Genomic DNA, 11,714 nt, shown 5'->3' on the forward strand with positions numbered 1-11,714 from the left:
AATTATTTAAATGATTGACAGAAGTTCTATGTTGTAAAGGAAACAATCAATGTTACTTTTTCAGTATTTATTTGTGTCTAGTAAATGTCCTGTAAATGCTATGATGGAATAAATATCATCTTTGATCCAGCAAGAAACGTTCTTAAATAACGAAAGGCAAACAAATAAATCCAGATGTCAAACCTTGTTCTGTTACGTAAATCCTCACGACATGAATCTCGCCTAAAGGAGTAACAAATTTGGGAAGCTTTCGTTTGTCCTCAAAGTGGAAAGATCTAATGTGATGACAGAACCAGGCTCTTTTTTTAGATTGCAAAAATTCAAGCAAATCCTTTTGTATAAATAGTTTCTGTGAATATAACCAAAGTCCTTGTACCATTGTATTAAGGAATATGGTCAATATCTCTTCCATCACAGACCAGAGATGTGGATAAATATTCACATCATCTAATGTGTCTGTAGTGGAAGAGGATGGAGGTGATTTCTTGCCAAGACAATCCCATCACAGTTTGCTCCACAGCAGGTTTTCAACATTCTTACTGAGGAAAATGGTAGCATTGCTCGCAGAGAAGATCGCGACATCAGTCAGAGTTCTGATGTAAACAAGCAATTGAATATGTCATAACATCTGTACCAGAAACAAGTCAAATTACTTATGCCACAGAGGCAAGATTGTGTGTTTTAATACCTCGCTTAGACTGTCATGGGTTGCAAAACATCAGTGCCAAGTACAAGTACAATTACCTATGCCACAGATGGGGATGACTACTTCTTGCTTAAATACCATATTCTCAAATCTCACATAGATATCATCTAAGAGGAAGTCCAGCATTTCCTCTATTGCTTCCTATGTAAACGTATTGGATCAATGAATGAACTTTGTCATGTGAAGTAGTTGTATACAAATTGGAACAATTTAATGTGATGACAGAATAGGAACCTGGCTCTTTTCTAAGATTGCAAAAAATCAAGCAAATCCTTTGGTATAAATATTTTCTGAGAATATAACGAAAGTCCTTGTACCATTGTATTAAGGAATATGGTCAATATCTGAGACGGATTTTGTGGTGCATATGCTTGACCCTGCAAATTATCTTTGGAGGGGAGAAAAGTTTTACTTATGGCTTAAACATCAGTCATATGTCCATAGACTGTCAAGAAAATCAAAACAGCAGCAGTGCTCCCTTGAGGATCAAAACATATGCACCATACAAACGTCATGTTACTTATGTCACAAAATAAAGTTTGTGCCGACTATTTTATGCCCCGTGAATGGTCTTGAATACCAAGACATATGTTCAATAAAGAAAGGCAACAGAGCTAATACCAACACAAAAACGAGAAATATATATATTTATATGCATGTTTTGTTAATGTTGGCTGCCACTTAAGAAGTCCAGTATATGGCAGACAAACATTATATATATATGACATGGAATGTTTACTATAATGGTAAAATTTTAATAGACATTTACTGTTAATACTCCTTTTACCTTTTTATCTTGTTCGAAATAAGTGGAATAAATGCAAACTGTTGTTACCACTGGAAGCTGTGGTGTGGGTCACCTTGGTTGAATGTAACAATCCAGAGAGGGTGACGATACAGTAAACATAACAAGAAAATGCAGTGGAATAAATGACACATTACAATGTGTTGTGACAAGCTGACAATCATATATTCTTAAAGTGATATATATAAAACAACTTTCAAATAATTCAGAGCAGTTACAATTACTACAATTACATATTCCAGAATACCTTGCTGGGCTCCTATTAAGCATGACAAACTACTTTAGAGACACCTATTCGAATGTAAAGAAGGTACTTTCTGTATCATTATACATATACCACTGACTGTCAAGAATATAAAAAAACGTCTGCACCAAATAGAAGTAGAATTACTTATGACACACATATGAGTGTTATTATCTCCCTTGGATTGTCGGGAATAGTGAAACGTCTGTACCAAAAGCAAGTAGAATTACTTATGCCACACGTGTAAGTGTTATTATCTCCCTTGGACTGTCGGGAATAGTGAAACGTCTGTATCAAATACAAGTAGAATTACGTATGACACACCTGTACGTTGAATTACCTCCCTTGGTCTGTCAGGTAAAGCAAACCATCTGTTCAATTATCAGTTAGAAACAAATACCCGAATAATTTGCCACTGACTGAACGATGTTGCAGCAAACACATGTTCTCTTGGATTCATATTGTTTTAAGAAACCGGTTTTTGCTGTTATAAAATTGATAAGATTAGGTAAAAGATATCAAACTTATAAAGCTATTATTTGTAGTCCTTGCATGTTAGTGTTAGGTACTATCTAAAATGTCCTGTCTAAGACAGACATAAGATACATGCAGTAGAAATAATGGTGAATTGACATATATTACTTACTTTTAAACCCTTCTTTCAATCTTTACCTGCTCAATTTGTTTTTCTGTATCATTAGATCTATACTCTTAACTGTCAAGAATAACAAAACATATGTAGCAAATTCACGATATGAACTATATACAATAGGAAGAATGGTGAAATAACATATATTACCTATGTTTAAACCCGCCTTTTCAATCCTTACCAGATCATCTTGCTCGAATGAAGTTGAATCCAAGATCGCTCCAGGTGCAATTGACAGCTGTGGAGTGATGTCTCCTGTGTCCAATGCATCAAGCTAGCATTACCTTCCATCATGATGTACTAAAATATAGTTGAATATATGAATTATTGCATAGTGTGAATAAGATTTCTTATGATTATGAAAATGGTTTTGTCTCTTCTCAATATCGTGAAAGGGTTCAATCGTGTACTTAGCCAGTGCTGGATAAACCACCTTGCATAATTCAGAGAAATTACAACCACAAATATTGCCAGATTGATATGACAAGAAATGTGTATCAGCCATTAGAAATGAAACAGGAGATTCAAGACATTCAGACTAGAAAACCTCCCGCAGCTTGTAGTCTTACCACTGAAGCATAATACCAATTTCAAATAGATGAAATATTTACAATAACATATTTGCCTGTTTGTTTCTTGCAAAAATGGTCTTTGTCTTTGTGACGATAGTTGTTCCTCTTCCATCACAGACCAGAGATGTGGATACATGTTCACAACATCTACTGTGTCTGTAATGGAGGAGGATGAAGGTGGATTTTTGCCAAGACAATCACCATCACAGTTTGCTCCACAGCAGGTTTTCAACATCCTACTGAGGAAAATGGTAGCATTGCTCGCAAAGAAGATCGCGACATCAGTCAGAGTTCTGATGTAAACAAGCGATTGAATATGTCATAACATCTGTACCAGAAACAAGTCAAATTACTTATGCCACAGAGGCAAGATTGTGTGTTTTAATACCTCGCTTAGACTGTCATGGGTTGCAAAACATCAGTGCCAAGTACAAGTACAATTACCTATGCCACAGATGGGGATGACTACTTCTTGCTTAAATACCATATTCTCAAATCTCACATAGATATCATCTAAGAGGAAGTCCAGCATTTCCTCTATTGCTTCCTACGTAAACGTATTGGATCAATGAATGAACTTTGTCATGTGAAGTAGTTGTATACAAATTGGAACAATTTAATGTGATGACAGAATGGAACCTGGCTCTTTTCTAAGATTGCAAAAAATCAAGCAAATCCTTTGGTATAAATATTTTCTGAGAATATAACGAAAGTCCTTGTACCATTGTATTAAGGAATATGGTCAATATCTGAGACGGATTTTGTGGTGCATATGCTTGACCCTGCAAATTATCTTTGGAGGGGAGAAAAGTTTTACTTATGGCTTAAACATCAGTCATATGTCCATAGACTGTCAAGAAAATCAAAACAGCAGCAGTGCTCCCTTGAGGATCAAAACATATGCACCATACAAACGTCATGTTACTTATGTCACAAAATAAAGTTTGTGCCGACTATTTTATGCCCCGTGAATGGTCTTGAATACCAAGACATATGTTTAATAAAGAAAAGCAACAGAGCTAATACCAACACAAAAACGAGAAATATATATATTTATATGCATGTTTTGTTAATGTTGGCTGCCACTTAAGAAGTCCAGTATATGGCAGACAAACATTATATATATGACATGGAATGTTTACTATAATGGTAAAATTTTAATAGACATTTACTGTTAATACTCCTTTTACCTTTTTATCTTGTTCGAAATAAGTGGAATAAATGCAAACTGTTGTTACCACTGGAAGCTGTGGTGTGGGTCACCTTGGTTGAATGTAACAATCCAGAGAGGGTGACGATACAGTAAACATAACAAGAAAATGCAGTGGAATAAATGACACATTACAATGTGTTGTGACAAGCTAACAATCATATATTCTTAAAGTGATATATATAAAACAACTTTCAAATAATTCAGAGCAGTTACAATTACAACAATTACATATTCCAGAATACCTTGCTGGGCTCCTATTAAGCATGACAAACTACTTTAGAGACACCTATTCGAATGTAAAGAAGGTACTTTCTGTATCATTATACATATACCACTGACTGTCAAGAATATAAAAAAACGTCTGTACCAAATAGAAGTAGAATTACTTATGACACACATATGAGTGTTATTATCTCCCTTGGATTGTCGGGAATAGTGAAACGTCTGTACCAAAAGCAAGTAGAATTACTTATGACACACGTGTAAGTGTTATTATCTCCCTTGGACTGTCGGGAATAGTGAAACGTCTGTATCAAATACAAGTAGAATTACGTATGACACACCTGTACGTTGAATTACCTCCCTAGGTCTGTCAGGTAAAGCAAACCATCTGTTCAATTATCAGTTAGAAACAAATACCCGAATAATTTGCCACTGACTGAACGATGTTGCAGCAAACACATGTTCTCTTGGATTCATATTGTTTTAAGAAACCGGTTTTTGCTGTTATAAAATTGATAAGATTAGGTAAAAGATATCAAACTTATAAAGCTATTATTTGTAGTCCTTGCATGTTAGTGTTAGGTACTATCTAAAATGTCCTGTCTAAGACAGACATAAGATACATGCAGTAGAAATAATGGTGAATTGACATATATTACTTACTTTTAAACCCTTCTTTCAATCTTTACCTGCTCAATTTGTTTTTCTGTATCATTAGATCTATACTCTTAACTGTCAAGAATAACAAAACATATGTAGCAAATTCACGATATGAACTATATACAATAGGAAGAATGGTGAAATAACATATATTACCTATGTTTAAACCCGCCTTTTCAATCCTTACCAGATCATCTTGCTCGAATGAAGTTGAATCCAAGATCGCTCCAGGTGCAATTGACAGCTGTGGAGTGATATCTCCTGTGTCCAATGCATCAAGCTAGCATTACCTTCCATCATGATGTACTAAAATATAGTTGAATATATGAATTATTGCATAGTGTGAATAAGATTTCTTATGATTATGAAAATGGTTTTGTCTCTTCTCAATATCGTGAAAGGGTTCAATCGTGTACTTAGCCAGTGCTGGATAAACCACCTTGCATAATTCAGAGAAATTACAACCACAAATATTGCCAGATTGATATGACAAGAAATGTGTATCAGCCATTAGAAATGAAACAGGAGATTCAAGACGTTCAGACTAGAAAACCTCCCGCAGCTTGCAGTCTTACCGCTGAGGCATAATACCAATTTCAAATAGATGAAATATTTACAATAACATATTTGCCTATTCGTTTCTTGCAAAAATGGTCTTTGTCTTTGTGACGATAGTTGTTCCTCTTCCATCACAGACCAGAGATGTGGATACATGTTCACATCATCTACTGTGTCTGTAATGGAGGAGGATGAAGATGAATTCTGGCAATCCCTGAAATTCCCATCACAGTTTGCTCCACAGTAGTTCAACATTCTTACTGAGGAAAATGGTAGCACTGTTTGTCAAGAAGGTCGCGACATTAGTCCCACAGAGAAATAGTCAGCGTACCAATGTAAATAGACAATTAAATATCTCATGACATCCGTTCCAGTAACAAGTCAAATTACAAAGGCATTGCATGTTTTGTTACCTCCCTGTGCTACAGATGGGGGATGTCTTTTCCTGCCTAAATGCCATAATTCTCAAATCTCACATAGATATTATCTAAGAGGACGTCCAGTATTTCATATATTGCTTTCTAGGTAAACGTATCTCATCAAGGAATGAATTTTTTCGTGCGAGATAGAGGTATACAAAGTGGGAAAATATAATGATAGCATGCACCCTGGCTCTTTTCTGAGATAGAAAAAATTCAAGCAAATCCTTTGGTATAAATAGTTTCTGTGAATATAACGAAAGTCATTGTATCATTGTATATAAGGAATATGGTCAATATTTGAGACAGGGATTTTGTGGTGCATATGCTGGACCCTGCAGTGCATCTTTGTAGGAGAGAAAAGTTTATTTTGTCTTTATGCTCAAACATCAGTTACATATCCATGGACACTCAAAAACTCAAAACAGCCACAGTGCTATTATAACGAAGTATTCAGCATCATGATGGGCATCATGACGTATGTAGCAGAACGTATGTAGCAGAAGAAAATTAAATTACTTATGTCACAAAAGTTAACATTTTTATATATATTCTCCCTCTTGGACTGTGTGAAATATCAAGAGATATGTTTTATAAAAAAAATAGCAATACTAGTAATTCCAAAACAAACTTGAGCATAGGATATATTGATAGACACGTCATGTTAGAGTAGGATACAACTCACAATGTGTGTTCTAGAGCAGATGAAAGAGCATAGTAGACCTTGAAGAAACATGGCAAAGTGTCAGGTAGACCAGGATATTGACGGGAACCAAGAAGATCTTGAATCACTAGAATGTCTCTCCTGGACTGCAAAAGAGTAAAATATAATAACTGATACAATTGACATAAGTTCTATTTTTTCTAAACAGGCAATGTGTTAGTTTTCGCTCAAGTTAAATCATGTAAATTGTATAATGGAATATATATCATTATATCATCCAGCAAGAAACGTTCGGCCGTGTCTTTTGAATAACAATCAGACGATCAAACGAAGTCCTGATGTCAAACCTAGTTCTGTTATATCAAACCTTAAGGCATGAATCTCACCAAAAGAAATTACAAAATTTGGGAGCAGTTACAGCTGACACAAGGACATACTTACAACTGCCTTGCAGGACACTTATGATGCATGACACACAACCTAAGTAAAATAGGCATTGTTAAAATGTACTGAAGGTATTTTTGTATCATTAGGTCTATATCCTTGACTGTAATGAAGTGCAACACATATACATACCAAATACAAGATAAGACAGCTGTTTCGCCCTGTCTCCTACGTTAAATGTCAGCGTTGTCCTCCATCAGGGTTCCAAATACAGATGTAGTTACAATGTAGTTGAATATAGGAATTATTGGATTCTCAATAAAGTTTCTTTTGATTATGGAAGTGATTTTGCAACTTTTATGTATTCTGAAGAGATGCAATTCGTCACTAATTCAGTGATGGTTTAAACACTTAACATTCTTCAGAGCAATTATAACCACAATTATTGTCACACTGATACAACAAGACATGCATCTCAGCCGATTGAAATGAAACAGGTGAATAATATGTTCTGACTTGAAAATCTCTCGTAGCTTTTGTAGTATAATAACCATTAGAATGGTGAATGAAAGATATACAATAACATACATAGTTACCTATTCCTTTCTTGCCAAAATGAGCTTTACCTTTGTGAAGATTGTTGTGCCTCTTCCAACACAGACCAGAGATGTGGATTAATGTTCAACAGCATCTACTGTGTCTGTAGTGGAGGAGGAAAATGGCATCGCAGTTTGTTCCACTAGTTTTCCAACATTCTTGCTGAGGATAATGGTAGCACTCTTTGCAAAGCCGATCGAAGCACCGGTTGATAAAAGAAATAGTCAGAGTACCAATGAAAAACTGGTGATTTGTTATCTCATAACATTTGTACCAGTAACATGTCCAACTACTTATGCCACACTTTGCATCACGTCCTGCTCTTCATTTCACAGCAGCTCTTCATGTGTTCTACCAAGATAATGTCATGTTTGTTTATCATTCATTGCAGATGAAATATGGGTAATATTCAATAATGTGTATAGACGCATAATCCAATGAAACATTTTCGAATTTGATTTAATTAATTCTTCGTTATGTATTAACATCTGTTTCAAGTCATTTGTTTATTAATCACATTTAGTACTCAGCTGTCCTAGAAACATTTACTTATTATGCAGCCTAAATAGAAAATACAAGTAGGTATTAAATGCAAGTCTACTTTCAGAACTTGACCAAACATTATTTTGTTTAAATTATTTGAAACTTGAACGAGAATTCTTTGTAATCTGTAATTATACTGTGTTAAGTTTCTTTACAATGCATGGTACAGGGCTCTTTTCAATATTAGATCTCAACCGAGTATTTTGTTAAAGCTTGTACAGTTCGAGAACACACTGACGGTGGATAATATGAAAGAAAACAGGCCTATTCGGAATATTCATTTTTATTGAATACTTCAGTGTGTCACAGAGACTAACTTTTCTGAAGTTGAGAAAAGTGATATTTCCATTGCAGTGAACATAACACTTGATATTTCACTGCAGTGAACATAATACTTAATATTTCACTGCAGTGAACATAACACTTTGACGGAACTAATGTCATACAAGGGCTACCACCTCACAAAGTGTCTGCCTCGTACACGAAATGCTGACTTCATTTTTACGTTAGTTCCACATTAACAAGGCAAAATAATGACAGATGGTCATTTGGAGTTAATATCGCTGCTTGCCGTTTGTTATTCTCTTGAAAATGTTTCGTTAGGAACTGTTTATTTCTCAATTTCGAGACTTGTCGTTTCAAATGCGCAATTTTTGTTACTTGACCAGAGTGAATTTCTTCGCTTCCAACAGCGGTCTCGTAGCTTTCAAGAATATATTTTGGAAGTTGAATTTGTATACATCAAATCCAAATGTATGACAAAGATTTTCTCAAATATTTTCTGTTACGTTTGTTTATATATGTTTTTAGATTTTGCCAAATCGATGAGAGAAACATGAGAGAAACATGATATTTCACGCGACACATGAAATATCCTTTATAATTGAAGTCGATAGACAAAGAGAAAATTCTGCATCCGCACTGCGCAAAACAAACCGGAAGTAAAGAATTCGTCAAGATGGAAGCCGAAGGCTTAAATCAGGTAAAATTATGTCATATTGATGATTATTCATATCGGAATAGAGCAGCTCATTCCAGATGACGATTCATTTTACGTCCGATATGATATCAATATGCATAAGGTCTGAATAACAAGGAAGTTACTCAATTTTGTTGGCAAATAAAATACAGAAATCTTACCTGCATTCAGATGTGTCCACGAATAAACACAATCCTATGGTACATCCGAAATTCCGTTGTTGTCATAAGGTGATAGTTTATTCCTGTTTGAACCTATCCGGTCGGGGGTTCGAATCATCCGGTCAGGGGTTCGAATCATCGGGCGTAAACGTTCATGCTCTTACTAAAGTCGTTACACTAATAATTAGTAACTGTGTTTGCAATTTAGAATACTACCATCTAAAGACATAACAATCAGCTGTCTGTGCATCCGTCTAACGTTATAACAGGTGTAAGGTACTACCTAACAACCCTGAAAAGGATATTCGGAATAGCCATAGGCGTGTTTGGCCAAGACGACAAGGGCAAAAATTAAAAGTTTTGACAAGGTAAATTATCTGTACAATAGCTGTACCAAAATTCCTCTTCACGCTTAAATATATTCACATTGAAAAGTTCTCTGTATGTATAAGGTATATTGTCATGTAATGAGAACAGTAGAAATTAGGAAGGGGTGTTGTGTCATCAGTTCGGTAATACCCGACACCGCTCCAACTCTTTAAAGTATTCATTAATTTAGAATCCGTTATATATGTATGTTTTGTTGTAAATGTGTGAGATCTAATCTTGCATCTCATTTGTAATGCATGTGTCCTCGCCCGACTAATTCCCTTAGATGGGTTCATACCAGTAACTTACTTGAATCAGTTATCAATGTAAACCTTAAAGTCACAGGACCTGAAGGTAACTGCATGTGGCCTTGCATCGTTAATATGTTCTGTCTGTGTCCAATCAAACTATATGAAACAAACTTTGCAAGGATGTCTTTCATTATTTTGTCATTTATTCATGACAATGAAATTTGTCTTTAAGAAATCACTTTTCTTACCAGTATACCAATTCATGTTCATGTTGAGAGCATTTTCAAACTGTCAAATAGTCCCATGGCACCCAGGGTGTATTTCAGAAACTGATATCCCTTTATAGAGATAATTTAAGCATCTCTATAAAGCTTTTTAGACAATTTTCACAAGCAAAGTAACAGCAATTGAGAATAGTGGACAGAGGTAATGATAACAATAATCCCATTTTTATTTCCTGGCAGAAGGCAATACATTGCACTATTTCATTCCCATAATTTCCAATTACATAAAGCAGAACACTTTGACGCACACTACTCAACATCCAAAGTAGCCGTGGTCCCATCAAATGATATACCAAAATGATATATACAAGCGACAAAACCCTTTCCATATTCATATTGAATATCTGCTAAAAGCAAATTCGATTTTATGATTCTGACTATATCATGATATTGTGTTTATTGATCACTATCAAACAGTGAAGATATCGGGTGTTCGTGAAAAAGGTGAGAACCCGTCACAAACACATGTAAAGGCAAGCACTTGTTCACCTGAAAAAAACAACAACACAGAAATATATGGTACAAGTCAAAATAGGGAAATCTTGGGAGAAAGAGCATGCTCGATTGTACCCAAAAAGTTGTGAAATGTAAACACCAAAGGCTGTAGCTGCAGAAATATTGCACGACATAAAGGGAAAGTTCACTATTTGAATGCTGAAGTAATACAGTCTTGTGGAAAGTGTTTGTAACTCTGAATCTTTATGCATACATCTAAATATGAAATAAAAATATAAGGACAGATTCTGGTTTGCCTGATTATTTCAAATGCAGTACTGGTACCCGTCAAGGCTGTATAATGAGTCCTAAAATCTTTTTGATTTTCATTAACCAAGTTGTGATAAAATTGGAGGAAAAGAGTGGAAGAGGAATTTTTATAACTAGTGATATTCAAGATATATTTGCATTGATGTATGCAGATGATGTGTCAGCTGTTTCAGACTCAACAAATCAACTTCAACAGAAAATTAATGTACTAGAAGAATTTTGTAATTCAACAGGAATGAAGATAAATCTGAATAAGACTAAAATTATGGTGTTTAGGAATGGTGGCCCACTGAGAAAATGTGAGAAATGGTATTTTAAAGGTGAACAAATAGAAACAGTGAATTGTTATAAATATCTGGGAACTCTCTTCACAACGAAACTTTCATGGACTAAAACACAGATATGTCTAGCCGCTCAAGCCACTAAAGCTTGATTCTCACTCCAGCAATTTCAACAAAAGTTTGGATATATTCCTGTTGGAAAAGTTTTTTAATTTTTTGACTCAATGATAACTCCCATTTTATGCTGTGGATCTGAAGTATGGGGAATTAACTACTGTAACACTATTGAGCAAGTGCATCACAGATTTTGCAAAAGATATTTGAAACTTAATAAATATAGTAATAACAACATGGCTCTAGGAGAATTTGGGAGAGTGCCGCTTCAATA

The sequence above is a fragment of the Haliotis rufescens genome, unplaced genomic scaffold, assembly GCF_023055435.1.
Source record: "Haliotis rufescens isolate VD_foot unplaced genomic scaffold, xgHalRufe1.0.p SCAF_38, whole genome shotgun sequence".
NCBI classification, from domain to species: domain Eukaryota; kingdom Metazoa; phylum Mollusca; class Gastropoda; order Lepetellida; family Haliotidae; genus Haliotis; species Haliotis rufescens.